We start from the raw sequence: 20,220 nt of genomic DNA on the forward strand, positions 1-20,220 counted from the left end.
AATAATAAATAAATAAACAAATAAATAAGTAGATAGTGCAAAAAGAGAGCAAATGGAGAGGTTCTGCTCATGGGTTCATGGACTGATCAGAAATAGTAAAGTTATATGTAAAAGAAAGCAGTAGATGTCAGAAATTATTCATAGTTGCTGTTTTTAATTATATCTGAGAATTAATATCCAGTGTGATCAGTTCTGACTGTTTCATACTATTGCTTCTTAAGGATGATCTCAGTATTAATAGTAGCACATTATCACGGCAGCATAGTAGCACAGTGGTGGGAGTAATGCTTTACCGTGCCTGCTGTCAGATCAGGGTGTGATTCCTGCTGCTGTTTGTAAGAAGTTTGTACACACTCCCCATAACCTCATGAGTTTCCTTCTGGTTTAAGATAGCACTACCGAAGGCGTGCAACATTTTACTGCAGTTGAAAAGCAAAGAAATTCAATTAAAAACATTACTAATGACACTCTTTGGGGTAAGTGGTGGTGAACTATCAGCACAAGCGGTAAGGAGACAAGCGGAGGCAGGGTGAGTTCGGGATATGTGTTCCGCTGCTGCGCTGCAGGGCGGGTGTTCTCGGAGCTGGAGCTGTGCAGATTGGAGTGGTTGATTTGGAGGGGAGAGGACGAGGTGGAGGAATTCTGATGCCCGTTTGGCTGGCCCGGGTGCAAGGCTGGATCCCGCTGAGCACTGAGCCAATTTGGAGAGGTGGAGAATGTCTTCTTTGGCAGCAAAATCGAAACCTGGAGTGATTTGCCACAGAGTGGCCTGGGTCCTAGTAGGAGGCACGATCCACTGTTTGGAGAATTTGAACACCAGCCCAGATGGACTGGAGACGCAGGGTGTCAGGAGTCGGGAGAGGGTGGATCACTCTGCGCACCGGGCTGATTTGGAGAGATTGAGAATGGCTTTGTCAGCAGCGAAATCTATGCCTGGAGCGATTCGCCACGGCAGAGTCTGGGTCCTAATATGAGGTACAATCTGCTGTTCGGTCAATTTGGACACCGGCCCAGAAAGACTGGGGGCTCCTCTCTTCATGATGCTAAGGCTGTAAGACCATCCCTGGAAGTTGTGCTTTATGTCTACGAACTTTGTGGCTATTTGCCCTACTGATACGATGAATTGAATATCAGGCTTTGGGCCTATTCCGGGCAGCTCTGGGGATTTAGATATGGGGTCTCGGTTTGGTTCGGAGCACTGTTGTTGTCGCTAGCTTCTATTAGTCAAGTGCTTTCTGTTTTTTTTTCCCTCTTTCTCTGTGTGCAGTGCAGATTGGTCTTTATTTTTTTAAATTGGGTTCTTTTGTGTTTCTTGCTTTGCAACTGCCTGTCAGCAAACAAATCTCAAGGTTGAATCACTTATACATTATATGATAATAAATGTACTTTGAACCGCTGGATATTTGCACATTACAGAGTTAGTGGGCTATGGGTATGATATGCGAGTGTGAGAAGCATACCGATACTTGTGAACTGCCCCAGTACCATCCTTGCTGATTTGATTTGACACAAATGACACATACATGTGACAGATAAAGCCAATCTTGCAACCAAAACCTTCTCTGTGTGCTTGTTTTCACTCAAAACCCTACCTACCTTTGAGTGTTTTTAATGTAAAATTTACAACTTACTCTCAGCCCCAACAACTGGTACTGATGACTTCCACTTTTGTATGAACCTTTGTCAAAAGCTCACTTAAAAGTACACAATTATTTCCTTCATGCAAAAAGTGCTCCTCAGGATCAGAATTTCCACTATTCTAAAGCTACTCTCCTCACATTTTTTACTCAATTTTTCTCAATATTCTGCTTTGATAGATTTTTGAAAAGTAAGTTTGAGTTCATAGATTCAAAGGGTATCCCTCAAAAACTTCATCTGTGATGGTACTGCAGTCCTTGCTGTTGCCATTGACCCCTAGATAACTCAGTTCATAAGAATCAAAGACACAGCCTTAGGACAAACTGGAAAAAACAGTGAGTTAAAGCTGTTGTTCACCTCTGGGGCCTGCATTTGTAAACAGCCCAGAAGGATGGGTCAAAGTTCTCTGTCTGATGGCTGTAAAGCTTCTCTGTGAAATGTGCTTGGAAGCTGAGTGCACTACTCGGACCAGTCTGCAATTTGTCATTAATTTGTGCTAAATTGGTGGGCTTATTCTTTGATGTGGAAGTAAAGTATGGTGTTGGAAATGAATTTTCACACTGATGCAGGATTCATTCTTATCCTAAACAGCGAAGCAGCTCCACTAACTGCGCTCTGTTCTGCTTAAAATAGGAAGATCATGTTAAAGCCATAAGACATAGGAGTAGAATAGGCCATTTGGTCTATCGAGTCTGCTCTGTCATTACATCATGGCTGATTTATTATCCCTCTCAACTGCATTCTCCTGCCCTCTCTCCATTTGACACCTGATTGATCAAGAACTTATCAACCTCCACCTTAAATATACCCAATATCTTGGCCTGCAAACCCATCAGTGGCAATGAATTCTGCAGATTCACCATCCTCTGGCTAAAGCTATTTTTCCTCATCTCTGTTCTAAATGAATGTCTCTCAATTCTGAGGCTGTGTCCTAGACTTAATGCATAGAGACTGTTGTTAATAAAAAAAATTCTATCTATTAATGATTTAGTCTTTTAAAAGCAATGTATTCTGTAAACTGTTTACAAGATATGCAAGCAATTGTTCATATTTATATATGTTAGAACAGGAAACTTGTTTAAACTAGAATTGCTGAGGGTTGGGAACCAAACTGAAGAGACAAAGGAAGGGGCAGTTGGTTCACAAATAGAGAAAGCTCGTAGGCAGTGTGAGAGGGCTGGTAGGAAACTGATAGCGAAGGGATGCACTTCAGACTGATGGTTTGAGATGTCTATTTTAATGCAAAAAGCAGCATGAACAAAGCGGACGGGCTTAGAGTTTGGATCAGTACTTGGAGCTATGATGTTGTGGCCATTACAGGGACTTGGATGGCTCAGGGGCAGGAATGGCTACTTAGAATGCCAACCTTTAGATGTTTCAGAAAGGACAGGGAGGGAGGCAAAAGAGGTGGGGGTGTGGCACTGCTGATCAGAGATAGTGTCACGGCTGCAGAAAAGGAGGAAGTCATGGAGCGATCATCTACTGAGTCTCTGTGGGTGGAAGTTAGAAAGAGGAAGGGGTCAATAACTCTACTGGGTGTTTTTTATAGACCACCCAATAGTAACAGGGACATCGAGGAGCAGATAGGGAGACAGATTCCGGAAAGGTGTAATAATAACAGGATTGTCGTGGTGGGAAATTTTAATTTCCCCAAAATGATTGGCATCTCCCTAGAGTGAGGGGTTTAGATGGGGTGGAGTTTGTTAGGTGTGTTCAGGAAGATTTCCAGACACAGTATGTAGATAAGCCCACAAGAGGAGAGGCTGTATTTGATCTGGTATTGGGAAATGAACCTGGTTGGGTATCAGGTCTCTCAGTGGGAGAGCATTTTGGAGATATCACTCATAATTCTATCTCCTTTACCATGGCATTGGAGAAGGATAGGAACAGACAAGTTGGGAAAGTGTTTAATTGGAGTAAGGGGAAATATGAAGCTATCAGGCAGGAACTTGGAAACATAAATTGGGAACAGATGTTCTCAGATAAACGTATGGCAGAAATGTGGCAAATGTTCAGGGGATATTTGCGTGGCATTCTCAACAGGTATGTTACAATGAGACAGGGAAAAGATGATAGGGTACAGGAACCATGGTGTACAAAGGCTGTTGGAGATCTAGACAAGAAGAAAAGAAATGCTTACAAAAGGTTCAAAAAAACTAGGTGATGATAGAAATCTAGATGATTATAAGGCTAGCAGGAAGGAGCTTGAGAATGAAATTGGGAGAGCCAGAAGGGGCCATGAGAAGGCCTTGGCCAGCAAGATTAAGGAAAACCCCAGGCATTCTACAAGTATGTGAAGAGCAAGAGAATAAAACATGAGAGAATAGGACCAAGTGTGTATAGAACCAGAGGAAATACCAGAGGTACTTAATGAATACTTTGCTTCAGTTTTCACTATGGAAAAGGATCTTGGCAATTGTAAGGATGACTGAAAAGCTTGAGCATATAGACATTAAGAAAGAGGATGTGCTGGAGCTTTTGGAAAGCATCAAGTTGGATAAGTCACCGGGACCGGATGAGATATACACCAGGCTACTGTGGGAGGAGAGGGAGGAGATTGCTGAGCCTCTGGCAATGATCTTTGCGTCATCAATGGGAACAGGAGAGATTCCAGAGGATTGGAAGGTTGCAGATGTTTTTCCCTTATTCAAGAAAGGGAGTAGAGATAGTTCAGGAAATTATAGACCAGTTACTATTACTTCAGTGGTTGGTAAGTTGATGGAGAGGATCCTGAAAGGCAGAATTTATGAACATTTGGAGAGACATAATATGATTAGGAATACTCAGTATGGCTCTGTCAAAGGCAGGTCATGCTTTACAAGCCTGCTTGTATTTTTTGAGGATGTGACTAAACTCGTTGATGAAGGTAGAGCAGGAGATGTAGTGTATATGGATTTCAGCAAGGCATTTGGTAAGGTACCCCATGCAAGGCTTATTGAGAAAGTAAGGGACTTAGTTGCATCCAACAGTCTGAGTATCAAAACATTAGGAATGCAGAACCAGAAAGGATAGCAAATAAGGTACTCAAGGCGTTGTATCTAAATGTGTGTAGTATAAGAAATAAGGTGGATGATCTTGTTGCACTATTACGGATTGCCGAGTATGATGCTGTAGCCATCACTGAATCATGGCTGAAGACTGGCTGTAGTTGGGAGCTGAATGTCCAAGGTTACACGTTATTATCAAAGGGATAGGAAGGTAGGCAGAGGAGATGGTGTGGCTCTAGGTAGGATCTGAAGATGCTGAATCCTTGTGGGTTGAGTTAAGAAACTGCAAGGGTAAAAGGACATTGATGGCAGTTATATACAGGCCTCCCAACAGTGGCTGGGAGGTGGACCACAGGCTACAACAGGGAATAGAAAAGGCGTGTCAAAAGGGCAATGTTATGGTAGTCATGGGAGATCTTAACATGCAGGTCGATTGGGAAAATTAGGTTGGTAATGAATCTCAAGGGAGTGAGTTTGTTGAATGCCTAAGGGATGGCTTTTTAGAGCAGTTTGTCATTGAGCCTACTAGGGGATCAGCTATACTGGATTGGATGTTATGTAATGAACCAGAGGCTATTAGGGAGTTTAAGGTAAAAGAACCCTTAGGAACCAGTGATCACAATGATTGAGTTCAACTTGAAATTTGATAGAGAGAGAGCAAAATCTGATGTGCAGTATTTCAGTGGAGTAAGGGGAATTACAGTGGTCTGAGAGAGGAGTTGGCCAAAGTAAATCGGAAGGAGCTGCTGGCAGGGATGTCAGCAGAGCAGCAATGGCGTGCGTTTCTGGGAAGAATGAGAAAGGTGCAGGACATATATATTCCAAAAAAGAAGACATACTCAAATGGTAAAATAGTACAACCATGGCTGACAAGAGAAGTCAAAGCAATTGCAAAAGCAAAAGAAGACGCATACAACAAAGTAAAAATTAGTGGGAAGATAGAGGATTGGAAGGTTTGGAAAAACCTACAGAAAGCAACCAAAAAATCATTAGAAGGAAAAAGACAAAATATGAAAGCAAGCTAGCAAATAATATCAAAGTTGATAGCAAAAGCTTTTACAAGTATGTTAAAAATAAAAGAGAATTGAAGGAGGATATAGGACCTCTAGAAAATGAGGAAGGATAAATAATAACAGGGACAAGGAGATGGCTGATGAACTAAATGAGTATTTTGCATCAGTCTTCACTGTGGAAGACACTAGCAGTATGCTTGATGTTGTAGTGTGTAAAGGAAGAGAAGTGGATGCAGTTACTGTTACAAGAGAGAAGGTGCTCATAAAGCTGAAAGACCTGAAGGTACACAAGTCACCTGGACCAAAGGAACTGCACCCTCGAGTTCTGAAAGAGGTACTGTTAGAGATTGTAGTGGCATTCGAAATGATCTTTCAAAAATCAATGGATTCTGGCATGGTGCCAGAGGATTTGAAAATTTCAAATGTCATCCCACTCTTTAGTAAAGGAGGAAGGCAGCGGAAAGGAAATTATAGACCAGTTAGCCTGATCTCAGTAGTTGCGAAGATGTTAGAGTCAGTTGTAAAGGATGAGGTGATGGATGTCAGGACGCTAGAGCAGGGATCGAATTGCAGACCCAAGACTGTGCACACAGTGACATTGGTGGCATCCGTTAGTCTCGCGAGACCATGGATCTGCACCTGGAAGGTCTTATTAGTGATATTAATTGAGTAACAAATCCCAAGGTGAAAACAAAGTCAACGTCGAAGTTCAAGCAGAGATCAAAACATCCAGAGAAATCCAAAAACCAGAATCAGGAAACAGGCAGTCAATATTGAGACAGATAGAGTCCAGATACAAATGCTGGAAAGGCTCAGAAAAATTCACTGCTTCTCTGTTTCCTGCCAATCAGCCGACGCTCTATCCACGTATGTAACTTTCCCATAATTCCATGGGCTCTTATCTTGTTAAGCAGCCTCATGTGTGGCACCTTGTCAAAGGCCTTCTGAAAATCCAAATATACAACATCCTCTGCATCTCCCTTGTCTAGCCTACTTGTAATTTCCTCAAAAAATTGTAATAGGTTTGTCAGGCAGGACTTTCCTTTAAGGAACCCATGTTGAGTTCTGCCTATCTTGTCATATGCCTCCAGGTACTCCATAACCTCATCCTTGACAATCGACTCCAACAACTTCCCAACCACCGATGTCAAGCTAACAGGTCTATAATTTCCTTTTTGCTTCCTTGCCCCCTTCTTAAATAGCAGAGTGACATTTGCAATCTTCCAGTCTTCCGGAACCATGCCAGAATCTATTGACTTTTGAAAGATCATCGCTAATGCCTCTGCAATCTCCACAGCTACTTCCTTCAGAACATGAGGGTGCATTCCATCTGGTCCGGGAGATTTATCTACCTTTAGACTATTCAGCTTCCCGAGTACTTTCTCTGTCGTAATTGTGACTGCGCACACTTCTCTTTCCTGCCACCCTTGTGTGTCCAGTATACTGCTGATGTCTTCCTCAGTGAAGACTGATGCAAAATACTCGTTCAGTTCCTCGCCATCTCCTTATCTCCCATTACAATTTCTCCAGCATCATTTTCTATCGGTCCTATATCTACTCTCACCTATCTTTTACTCTTTATATACTTGAAAAAGCTTTTAGTATCCTCCTTGATATTATTTGCTAGCTTCCTTTCATAGTTAACCTTTTCCCTCTTAATGACCTTCTTAGTTTCCTTTTGTAAGCTTTTAAAAACTTCCCAATCCTCTGTCTTCCCACTAATTTTTGCTTCCTTCTATGCCCTCTCCTTTGCTTTAACTTTGGCTTTGACTTCTCTTGTCAGCCACGGTTGCATCCTTTTTCCATTCAAAAATTTCTTCTTTTTTGGGATATTCCTGTCTTTCACCTTCCTCACTTCTCGCATAAACTCCAGCCACTGCTGCTCTGCCGTCCTTCCCGCCAGTGTTCCTTTCCAGTCAACTTTGGCCAGTTCCTCTCTCATGCCACTATAATTTCCTTTACTTCACTGAAATACCGACACATCGGATTTCGGCTTCTCTTTTTCAAATTTCACATTGAACTCAGTCACGTTATGATCACTGCCTCCTAAGGGTTCCTTCACCTCAATCTCTCTAATCACCTCCGGTTCATTACACAATACCCAATCCAGTACAGCCGATCTCCTAGTGGGCTCAACAACAAGCTGTTCTAAAAAGCCATCTCGCAGACATTCTACAAAATCTCTCTCTTGAGATCCAGTGCTGACCTAATTTTCCCAATCCACTCGCATGTTAAAATCCCCCACAATTATCATAATACTGCCCTTCTGACAAGCCTTTTCTATTTCCTGTTGTAATTTGTAGTCCACATCCCTGCAGCTGTTTGGAGGCCTGTATATAACTGCCATCTGGGTCCTTATACCCCTGCGATTTCTTAGCTCAACCCATAAAGATTCTGCACCTTCCGATCCTATGCCACCTCTTTCTAATGATTTGATATCATTTCTTACCAATAAAGCTACATAACCCCCTCTGCCTACCTTCATATCCTTCCGATACACTCTGTATCCTTGGACGTTCAGCTCCCAGAGACATGCATCCTTTAGCCACGTCTCAGTGATGGCCACAGTATCATACCTGTCAATCTGTAGCTGTACGACAAGATCATCCACCTTATTCCTTATGCTGCGAGCATTTAAGTCTAACACCTTAAGACCAGTGTTCGGTACTTTTTGCTTTGATTCCACTGCGACTCATCCCAATGGCTACAAATTTGCCCCATCACCTGCCTGTCTTTCCTGACACCTTTACTGCTCACTATCTTAGATTTATTTCTGTTTTCCCCTTCCTCCGCTCTTTCATTCTGGTTCCCATCCCCCTGCCAAATTAGTTTAAACCCTCCCTGACAGCTCTATTAAACATTCCCACCAGGATATTGGTCCCTTTTGGGTTCAGGTGTAACCTGTCCATTTTGAACAGGTCATACTTCCCCCAGAAGAGATCCCAAGAATCTGAAGCCCTGCCCCATGCACCAGTCTCTCAGCCACACATTCATCTGCCTGATCCTACTATTCTTGCCCTCGCTAGCACGTGGCACAGGTAGCAATCCCAAGATTACTACCCTGGAGGTCCTGCTTCTCAGCTTCCTTCCTAACTCCCAGAAATCTCTCTTCAGGACCTCCTCAAGATACTTCTCAAGATATTTTCACTATACAGGTTGAATAAATCTCGTGAAAAGACACAACCTTGCCTGACTTCTCTCATGATATTCACATACCCACTCACTTCTCCTTCTATTCTGATGGATGCTGTCTGGTCCCAGTATAAGTTTCTTAAAAAACGTATATCTTTCCCACCTATGTCAAGATCTTGAAGCATTTCCAGAAGATCTTGCTGTCTGACAGTGTCAAAAGCTTTTGAATAGTCAATGAAACATAGGTAGATGTCTTTTTGTACCTGGATGGCTCATTCATAGATCATCCGTAGCATGAAAATTGCATTTCTGGTTCCAGTGTTTTCCACAAAGCCGCATTGTTCTTTACTGATTTCTGGTTTTATACAGCGTCTTGCTCTCATCATGATTATTCTGAGAATAATTTTTGCCATGTGGCTCATCAGGCTTATTGTACGATGTAACTCACATTCTGTTACTTCCTCCTTCTTTGGAAGTGTGATGAACACTGATTTACTTAAATCATCAGGTATCTCCTCATGATCATAGATTTCATTTGCTATTTCTGTTATTTTCTCTATTCCAAAATCTTCTAAGGCCAGTATCATTTCAACAGTGATGCTGTCTGGACCAGTTGCTCTGTTATGTTGTGTTTTATTTATAGCTGCTCGAATTTCTGATTTTAGAATACTAGGTCCTTCAAGATTCTTCTTTATGTTCAGTTTTTCTCCTCTTTGCTCTTCAAAAAGTTCTTTTATATATTCTGTCCATCTGTTTAGGATTTCCTCTTTGTTCATAATTAAGCGGCCATCTTTTGCCTTGATGCATTCACTTGCTGAGCAAGGTAATTTCCCTATTAGTTCTTTAATCTTACTATGCATCAAATTTGTTCCAGGGTTATGGGTTTGTAGCATTTCTATCTCTGAGCATTTCTCATTTAGCCATCTGTCTTTAGCTTCTCTGTATTTTCTTCTTATTGTCTTATCAAGTTGTTTGTATTCTTCGCTGTCTCCTAGTTTGATGGTCTGTTTTTGTTGCATCAATTGTATTATATCTTCAGTTATCCATTTCTTCTTACTTTTCCGCTCTTTTCGTGGGATGGTTTCTTTTACAGCTACAACCATGGATTCCTTCAGTATGTCCCAGGAAGCTTTACCTCCTTCATCCTGCAGCAATGGAAAATGGTTTTTCACCCTGATTGTGTATTCTGTTTTCAGATGAGCATTGTTTTGAGGTTGTTGATAATCCAGTGGTTCTGATCTTTTTGGTTTCTTTAATCTCCTCATCTTTATTTTCATTTTGCAAATGACTGGTATGTGGTCGCTTCCACAGTCTGCTCCAGGGTAGCTTTTAGAGTGAGCTATCGAGTTTTTGAATCTGTTATTGATTGCTATGTAGTCGATTTGATTTTTGTTTTTCCCATCTGGGCTTCTCCGTGTCCATTTCCTTCTTGGATGTTGTTTAACCCAAGTGTTGGTTATTATATGATTGTTTGTTTTACCATGATATAAGCTTTTCTCGTCTTTCATTTCTTTCCCCCAATCCCTGGCCTCCAACAATATGGTCTTCTCTTCCCTCTCCAACTTTTGCATTGAAGTCGCCCATGACTATGATGGCTTCTTGTGATTTGCATTCTTCTAGTGCTTTGTCTAGGGAGTGGTAGAAGGCATCAATTTCTTCCTTTGAACTTGCCATTGTGGGTGCATATACCTGGATGATAGAGATGTTGTTTTGTTGTCCTTTTAGTTTGATTAACATCATATATTTAAGAATTTGTCATTTTAAGCAGGGCTGCTAAGGACCTTCAGCACCCAGGGCATGCCCTTTTCTCACTGTTACCATCAGGTAGGAGGTACAGAAGCCTGAAGGCACACACTCAGCGATTCAGGAACAGCTTCTTCTCCTCTGCCATCTAATTCCTCAATGGACATTGAACCAATGACACTATCTCACTTTTTTTATATATAGTATTTCTGTTTTTGCATTTTTTAAATCTATTCAATATATGTAATTGATTTACTTGTTTATTTATTTTTTTCTCTCTGCTAGATTATGTATTGCATTGAACTGCTGCTGCTAAATTAACAAATTTCACGTCACATGCTGGTGACAATAAGCCTGATTCTGATTCTGATTCTGAACCGAGGGTATTATACAATAAATACTAGCATGGATTGGCTGAATGACAGGAGGCAAAGGAGTAGGAATTAAGGGTGCCTTTTCTGGTTGACTGCTAGTGACTAATGGTGTTCTGCAGGGGTCAGTGTTGGGACCACTTCTTTTCATGTCATATGTCAATGATTGGATGACAGAATTGATGGCTTTGTGGCCAAGTTCGCAGATGATACAAATTCAGGTGGAGGGGCAGGTAGTGTTTAGGAAGAAGTGAGCTTGCAGAAGGTTTTGAACAGATTAGAATGGGCACTGAAGTAGCAGATGGAACATCGTGTCAGGAAGCATATGGTCAAACACTTTGGTAGAAGGAATAAAGATGTAGATTATTTTCACTTTTCCCATATGGCCACGCATGTTTCCTCCAGGTTCTCAGACTCTTCCCACATTCCAGAGAAGTTAGTAGGTCAATTAGTTATGTAGTGGTTACTTGAAAACAAATTAAAATTGCTGAGAGACTAACTTGGAACTTGGAACTTGGAGCTGGAACTTGGAAGCATAAATTGGGAACAGATGTTCTCAGATAAATGTATGGCAGAAATGTGGCAAAGGTTCAGGGGATATTTGCGTGGCATTCTCAACAGGTATGTTACAATGAGACAGGGAAAAGATGATAGGGTACAGGAATCATGGTGTACAAAGGCTGTTGTAAGTCTAGTCAAGAAGAAAAGAAAAGCTTACGAAAGGTTCAAAAAACTAGGTTTTGATAGAGATCTAGAAAATTATAAGTCTAGCAGGAAGGAGCTTAAGAATGAAATTAGGAAAGCCAGAAGGGGCCACAAGAAAGCCTTGGCGAGCAGGATTATGGAAAAATCTAAGGCATTCTACAAGTATGTGAAGAGCAAGAGGATAAGACGTGAGAGAATAGGACTAATCAAGTGAGACAGTAGAGAAGTGTGTATGGAACCAGAGGAGATAGTGGAGGTACTTAATGAATACATTGCTTCAGTATTCACAACGGAAAAGGATTTTGACAATTGTAGGGATGACTTACAATGGACTGAAAAGCTTGAGCTTATAGACATCAAGAAAGAGGATGTGCTGGAGCTTTTGGAAAGCATCAAGTTGGATAAGTCACTGGGACTGGATGAGATGTACCCAGGCTACTGTGGGAGGTGAGAGAGGAGATTGCTGATCTTCTGGCAATGATCTTTGCATCATCAATGGGGACAGGAGAGGTTCTGGAGAATTGGAGGGTTGCAGATGTTGTTCCCCTATTCAAGAAAGGGAGTAAAGATAGCCTAGGAAATTATAGACCAGTGAATATTACTTCAGTGGTTGGTAAGTTGATGGGGAAGATCCTGAGAAGCAGGATCTATGAACATTTGGAGAGACATAATACGATTAGGAATAGTCAGCATGGCTTTGTCAAAGGCAGGTCGTGCCTTTCAAGCCTGACTGAGCCTCAGTGTGAGGTGCTTCATTTTGGTAGGTCAAATATGATGGCAGAATATAATATTAATGGTGAGACTCTTGGCTGTGTGGAGGATCAGAGGGATCTTGGGGTCCGAGTCTTGGGCTGTGCAGGTTGATTGTGTGGTTAAGAAGGCATACGATGTATTGGTCTTCATCGACAGTGAGACTGAGTTTAAAAGCTGAGAAGTAAAGTTACAGCTTTATCAGACCCTGGTCAGACCCCACTTGGAGTATTGTGTTCAGTTCTGGTCACCTCGCCACAGGAAGGATGTGGAAACTATTGAAAGGGTGCAGAGCAGATTTACAGGGATGTCGCCTGGATTGGGGAGCATGCCTTATGAGAATATGTTGAGCGAACTTGGCCTTTTCTCCTTGGAGCGACGGAGGATGAGAGGTGACCTGGTAGAAGTGTATAAGATGATGAGAAGCATTGATCATGTGGATATTCAGAGGCTTTTAATAAGTTTTATACGCGGAGAGTGGTGAGTGTGTGGAATAGACTGACGGCGACGGTGGTGGAGGCAGATACGATAGGTTCTTTTAAGAGACTCCTGGATCGGTACATGGAGATTAGAAATATAGAGGGCTGTGGGTAACCCTAGATAATCTCTACAGTAAGTACATGTTCGGCACAGCATCATGGGCCAAAGGACCTGTATTGTGCTGTAGGTTTTCTATGTTTCTATATTAGGGGCCAACAAATAAAAAATCATTTCCCATAGCTCACTCACTCTTCACCAGATGAAACTAAACAACTAAGACAAAGCATGAATGCGTAACTATACGCTTTTGCTTCCACCATGCCCCAACCCACATGGCAGATTACCATAATAAACATGCCACAAAGTACAATACAAACAGAAAATAGATGCATGCCTCCTACAGGTCACATGTGTAGTTGGCTGGTGGGGGCTCATTGGACAGAAGGGCCTGGTACTGTGCTGTAACTTCTATAAAAGTGAAAAGCATCATGCATTATAATTATGACTGTACCCTTAAGAATTGAGTGTATGATGTCATATGACATCAGATATATTGCTCCGCCAAATACGCCCAATGGTTGTGAGCTTATAGCCTTCAGTAAATTAATTCCACGTTTCCACTAAGAAATCTGAAGTCTTGAGACTGGTCCAATACAAACTGCTTTAATGTAGCAAAGCAGGTATCTTTCAATGTCTGGATATTTCGGACTTTAATTTAGATCATGTGATATCATTCCTTTACTTGCCTGCCCTAGATTCTCATTGTGGCACCACCTCTACATCTGTAAATGAAGCATAATCTACAGTTAGCTCCCTTGTTTACTTCATGTTTCAATGCTTGAATTCTCCCTATTGCATGAGATGTGCCTCCATGGAGCCCCTGTACAGTAATACCATTCCAATGTAAGTTACATATTGTTTTCACAGATAATTACACTGTGGTGATATTCAGTAACCCTTCACTTCAATGTTTAGGCATAATAAATTCCAACACATGTGTTTATCACGGGTTTTAGTAACTTGGGACCACTCTGGCTTATAGCCAAGTTTTAAAACTGAATCTTGGTGCGGTGAAACTGATTAACATTCAATTCTGAGTTTTCTTCTGTATGATACGATTACAGACTCGTGTGTTTCATTTCCTACATTAATTATTTTCTGCTGTTAATTTCACAGCAGTACATGCATGGAAACTGTGGGACACAAAATCATAAACTTTTACACTAGCTTTGAACTAATCAGAAACGTCACACCTACATTAACATCTGCATAGCACTGAAACATTGTATACAGCCAGCATGCTTAATAACGTCTGACAAATATGAAGATGTGCAGTATATTCTCACCGGTTCTTGCTTGGTCATAAAAGTGAATAAAGGAAAATTAAAACAGAAAATGAAGGAAAAATTTAGGAACTCAGACAATATCCAAAGATAGAAAAATACAAATACCATTTCAGGATAAATAACTGTCATCAGAGGTTGAATAGTGGATACAAGTATAAGACCTGAGGATAGTCAGGTGAGGATGCAGTGACTGTGAAGTCTTTGCTTTGTCTTTTGAGCTCTATCATGAAAGCATATCTATACTTTGACAAACGAGAAAATCTGCAGATGCTGGAAATCTGAGCAACGCACACAAAATGCTGGAGGAACTCAGCAAGCCAGGCAGCATCTATGGAAAAGAGTGCAGTTGATAGTTCGGGCTGAAACCCTTCAGTAGGGCTGGAAGGACTTCTATACTTTGACAATTATATTTCACTTCAGCAATTCAAGCCACCTTCCAAAAATGATAATCGACATACTCTTCTTTTCCCTTAAGAAATTTTAAACCACTATATAATTAAAGTTAATTGAATATCTCCACTATTTCCTTATTGTTTACTTTTGAAAAAATATTGTCATTTTCCTTTTTTTTCTAAATGCTGCCTTTAGTTGGACCAGATTAATCCATGATAATCCAATTATCATTGCCGGTTCAAAGAAAACTAATATTTTAGCAGCAGAGAAATAATCCAAGAAAAGTAAAGATAAAGATAAACCTTCCTAATCTGCTCACAATATCTGACTGTAATTTGCCACATTCTTTGAAATCTGGAGATCCTGAAGCTAAAATTGCATGACAATTTGAAGACAATAAGACATAGGCGAAGAATTAGACCATTCAGCCACCAAGTTGGCGCCGACATTACATCATGACTGATTTATTAGGTAGTTATGCCCAAGGTGCCCAGGAGACTGGGTGACAGGAAGGGGAAAGGGGTTAAATAGCCAGCACAGAGTACCGCTGTGGCCATCCCCCTCAACAGCACGATACTGTTTTGGATACTGCTAGGGTGTGGGGATGACCTAGCAAAGGAAAATCACAGCAGTCAGGTCTCTGGCAGTGAGTTTGGTTCTGTGACTCAGAAGGGAAGTGGGGAAAAGAGACGAGCTGTGTTGACAGGGGATTTGTTAGTTAGAGGAACAGAAGGGAGGTTCTGTGGAGGAGAATGAGATTCCCGGATAGTAGCTAGCTGCCAGGTGCTGGCGTCAGGGACATCTCGGATCAAGTCCTCAGCATTCTGAGCAAATGGGAGGGTGAGCAGTCAGAGGCCCTGTCCATGTATGACCAGTGAGATGGGTAGGGCAAATGACAAAAGTTCTGCAAAGTGAGTTCAGGCAATTAGTTGCAAATTTAAGGGATATGACTTCCCGAGTTGTGATCTCAGGATTGATCCTCGTGCCATATGCTAGTGAAGAAAGAAATAGGAAAATCATATAGTTTAAAACAAGGCTGAGGAGTTGGTGCAGGAGAGAGGGTATCAGAATTTTTTGATCATTGGGCTCTGTTCCATGGAAGTTGGGACCTGTACAGAACAGAGCAGGACTGGAAGGGGACTAATATCCTAGCGTAATATTCTAGCAGGAAGGTTTGCAAGTGCTACATGGGTGGGGGGGGGGGCGCGTTAACTTGAGTTGCCGGGGGATGGGAATTAGAGTGCCAGAACAGATAGTGGAGAGGTTGTGGAGACAGATATCGTTAAGACCTCAGACAAAGTCAGGAATCAAAAGGTTGAACATAGTGTGACTAATGTCCTGAGCTGCATATATTTCAATGCAAGAAGTTTTATAGGAAACGTAGATGAGCTCAGGGCATGGATCAACGCATAGAATTATGACATTGTAGCCATTAGTGAGACTTGATTGCAGGAGGGGCAGGACTGGCAGCTCAATATTCCGGGTCTCTGTTGTTTTAGAAATGACAGAGGGGAGGGATTAAAGGGGGAGGGGTGACATTACTTGTCAGGGAAAAGGTCATGACAGTGCTCAGTCAGGACAGACTGGAGAACCCATCTAGGGAGGCTTTATGGGTGGAACTGAGGAATAAGAGAGGTATGACCACATTAAAGGGGCTATATTATAGAGCACCCAACAGTCCACAGGATTTAGAGGAACAAATTTGTAGAGAGATCACAAACTGTTACAAGAAACATGAAGTTATAATAGCAGATGATTTTAAATTCCCACATATTGACTGGGACTCCCATAATGGAACAGTACTAGATGGGATGGAGTTTGCCAAATGTGTTCAGGAAAGTTTCCTTAACCAGTGCATAGAAGTCCCAATGAGAGAGTGTGTGATAGTTGATCTCCTATTAGGGCTTGTGACAGGCCAGGTGACAGAAGTCTGCCTATTTTGCATCTAGTGATCATAATACCATTAGTATCAAGGTAATTATGGTGGAGGATAGGTCTAGTGGTCAGGTTGAAGTTTTAAATTGGAGAAAGGCCAATTTTGATGGTATCAGAAATGATCTGGCAAGTGTGGATTGGGACACACTGTTTTCTGGCAAAGGTGTACTTAGTAAGAGGGAGGCCTTCAAAAGTGAAGTTTTGAGAGTACAAAGCATGTATGTGCCTGGCAGAGTAAAAGGTAAAGAGAACAGGTTTAGGGAACCTTGGTTTTCAAGAGATATTGAGGCCCTGGTTAAGAAAAAAAAGGAGATGCATAGTAGAAATAAGCAGATAGAAACAAATTAAGTACGTATGGAGTATAAGAAATACAAGAGAACATGTAAGAAAGAAATCTGGAGGGCTAAAAGAAGGCATGAGGTTGCCCTAGCAAACAAGGTGAAGGAGAATCCTAAGGGATTTCACAGATATGTTAAGAACAAATGGATTGTAATGGCCAAAATTGGTCCTCTGGACGATCAGAATGGTAATCTATGTGTGGAGCCAAACCCAATGTGGGAGACCTTAAATGGATTTTTGCATCCATATTTACTCAGGAGACAGAGAAAAAATCTATAGAAGTGAGGCAAAGCAACAAGGTCATGGAGCCTGTGCAGATTACAGAGGAGGAGGTGTTTGCTGTCTTGAAGCAAATTACGGTGGATAAATTTGCAAGGCCTGACCACGTGTTCCCTCGGACCCTGTGGGAGGTAAGTACAGAAATTGCAAGGGCACTAGCATGCATATTTAAACTATCCTTCATGACAGATGATATACTGGAGGATAGCTAATGTTGTTCCACTGGTTAAGAAAGACTCAAAAAATAAGCAAGAAAATTATTGGCAAATGACCTGACACCAGTGGTGGGAAAGTTATTGGAAGGAATTCTAACAGATCAGATAAATGTAGACATGGACTTATTAGGGATAGTCAGCATGGCTTTGTTCAAAGTTCAAAGTAAAATTTATTCTCAGTGTACATACATGTCATCATATGCAACCCTGAGATTCTTCTTTCTGCATGCATACTTAGCAAATCTATAGAACAGTAACTGTAAACAGGATCAATGAACAACAAGCAGAGCAAACGTGGATATAAATAAGTAGCAGTAAATAATGAGAGCATGAACTAACAAGATAAAGTGTCCTTAAAGTGAGACCATTGGTCTTGGGAACACCAGAAACAGAATGAGTGTAATTATCCCCTTTTGTTCAAGAACCTGATGGTTGAGGGGTAGGAACTGTTCTTGAACCTGATAGTGCAAGTCCTGAGGCATTTGTACCTTCTACCTGATGGCAGCAGTGAGAAAAGAGCATGGCCTGGGTGGTGAGTGTCTTTGATGATGGATGCTGCTTTGCTATAACAACGTTTCATGCAGGTGTGCTCAATAGTTGGGAGTGTTTCACCCGTGACGTTCTAGGCTGAATCCATTACCTGTTGTAGGATTTTCCATTCAAAGGCATTGGCGTTCCCATACCAGGCCATAATGGAGCCAGTCAGTACGCTTTTTACCATACATCCATAGAAGTTTGCCAAGGTTTTTGATGACATACCAAATCTCCACAGACTCCAGAGGAAGTAGAGACGCTGTTGTGCTTTCTTTGCATTTATATTTATATAATTGGTCCAAGGCAGGTCCTCTGAGATAGTGATACCAGGAATTTAAAGTTACAGACCCTCTCCCCCTTTGATCCTCTGATGAGTACTGGCTCATGGACCTCTAAGCATACATATTGCTCTCTCTCTCTCTCTCTCTCTCTCTCTCTCTCTCTCTCTGCAATGTGAATACGTGAGTTAACCTACACACATCAAAGTTGCTGGTGAACGCAGCAGGCCAGGCAGCATCTCTAGGAAGAGGGTCTTGGCCTGAAACGTCGACTGTACCTCTTCCTATAGATGCTGCCTGGCCTGCTGCGTTCACCAGCAACTTTGATGTGTGTTGCTTGAATTTCCAGCATCTGCAGAATTCCTGTTGTTTACATGAGTTAACCTCACCTCCTGTGTGCATGCCTTCATCTAATTGATATGTCGTTGTATAGACACAGCAAACTGGAGATGAGTACAAACCTGAATGTCAGCGAATATCATCAACAGTTATGGGATGACAGACTTTGGAAGGGAGAGAGATGGTGAGAGGAAAGAGTGAATCAGTATGGAGAAGACTGTCACAGACGTTAACAAAGTGATGCATGAGTAGCAGTGCAAGATGCACAACTAGCAAAGTTAAACTGAAAATAACATGACGATGGCCTCAGATGGGAAAGTTGAAAATTTGATAGTGCAAATAAGGATTGGGAATCATATATCGAGAGGGTCGAACTGTATTATAACACGAACAACATGGATGAGGAAAAGAAATCCTCCACACTTCTTAGCTTAATGGATGCTTAAACATATAGGTTTTTATACAACTTGATAACTCCTGGAAAGCCAGTAAGCAGGACGTTCAACAAAATTGTTACAATTTGACAAAATCACTTGTGCCCTAAACCTCTGGTAATAGCTGAGCGATTTTGATTTTACAAAAGGAACCAGTCAAAGGACGAAAGGCGTTCCTGAATACATTGCAGAACTGCACAATCTTTCCCAATACTGTGACTTTAGAGATGGACTTTCTGATGCATTAAGGGACAGACTTGTATATGGCATGCATACTCAAAGCTCTCAAATGAGGCTACTGTCAGAAAGAGACCTAACCTTAGAATGGGCATTGACCATTGCAATATCATTAGAGACTGCAGCTAACAATGCAGCAGAACTACAGAAAAAGAGTTTAGAATGTGAAATGCACGAAGTATAATCGAATGGTGCAAAAGGCCAATAATGTTATCGATGTGGCAAATCCTCCCATGATGCAAATGACTGTTGGTTCAAAGAAAAAGTTTGCAGAAAGTGTCACAGACAAGGTCACATAGAGAGAGTGTGCAAGTCAGACAAAAAACCCAACCAAAGAGAAAAAAACACACAGACTGAAAAGTTTCAAATGCCAAACTGAACAAATGAATAAGGTGACCGAATGTGAAGCAGAATCAGAAAATACAGATTCTGACTAAGATAAGCTATCATGCCTAGAACCTCACAGCATTACTGAAGCATATCACAAAATCATCTGGATCACAATAGATGTGTCTGGTGTAAAACTGAAAATGAAGCTGGACACAGGGTCAGCTTTGTCTATAATTTCAGAGGCTAACGACAACAGACTGTTTTCTAAGATACTAGTAGAAAAAACCTCAGTGATGCTAAAGACCTACACAGGTGAAAAATGTCACCCAAAGGTAAACTGAAAGTAAATGTGATACATGAAAGGCAAACAATACAGTTAGAGCTTTATATTTTGAAAAGTGGAGGGCCAGCACTTTTTGGACGTGAATGGTTGAGAAAACTGGACTGGCACACAATCAAAGCTCTCAATGTGTCCTCAACAGGCAACTGCAGCCCAAATGGTAGCACTAACTAGAGACTGTCACAGCTGCCTAATGCTAATGAGAAGGTGTTTGAGAAGGGAATTGGTAAACTCAAAGGTATCAATGCCAAAATTGAACTGGACGAAGCAACAACATCAAGATTCCATAAGGTGCGCCCAGTGCCTTATGCACTATGTCCTAAAGTAGACGCTGAACTGCAGAGCTTGGAGGCATCTGGAATTCTCTCCAAGGTTTAGTGGAGTGATTGGGCCACTCCCATT

This window comes from Mobula hypostoma, chromosome 1, assembly GCF_963921235.1.
Source record: "Mobula hypostoma chromosome 1, sMobHyp1.1, whole genome shotgun sequence".
Lineage (NCBI taxonomy): Eukaryota > Metazoa > Chordata > Chondrichthyes > Myliobatiformes > Myliobatidae > Mobula > Mobula hypostoma.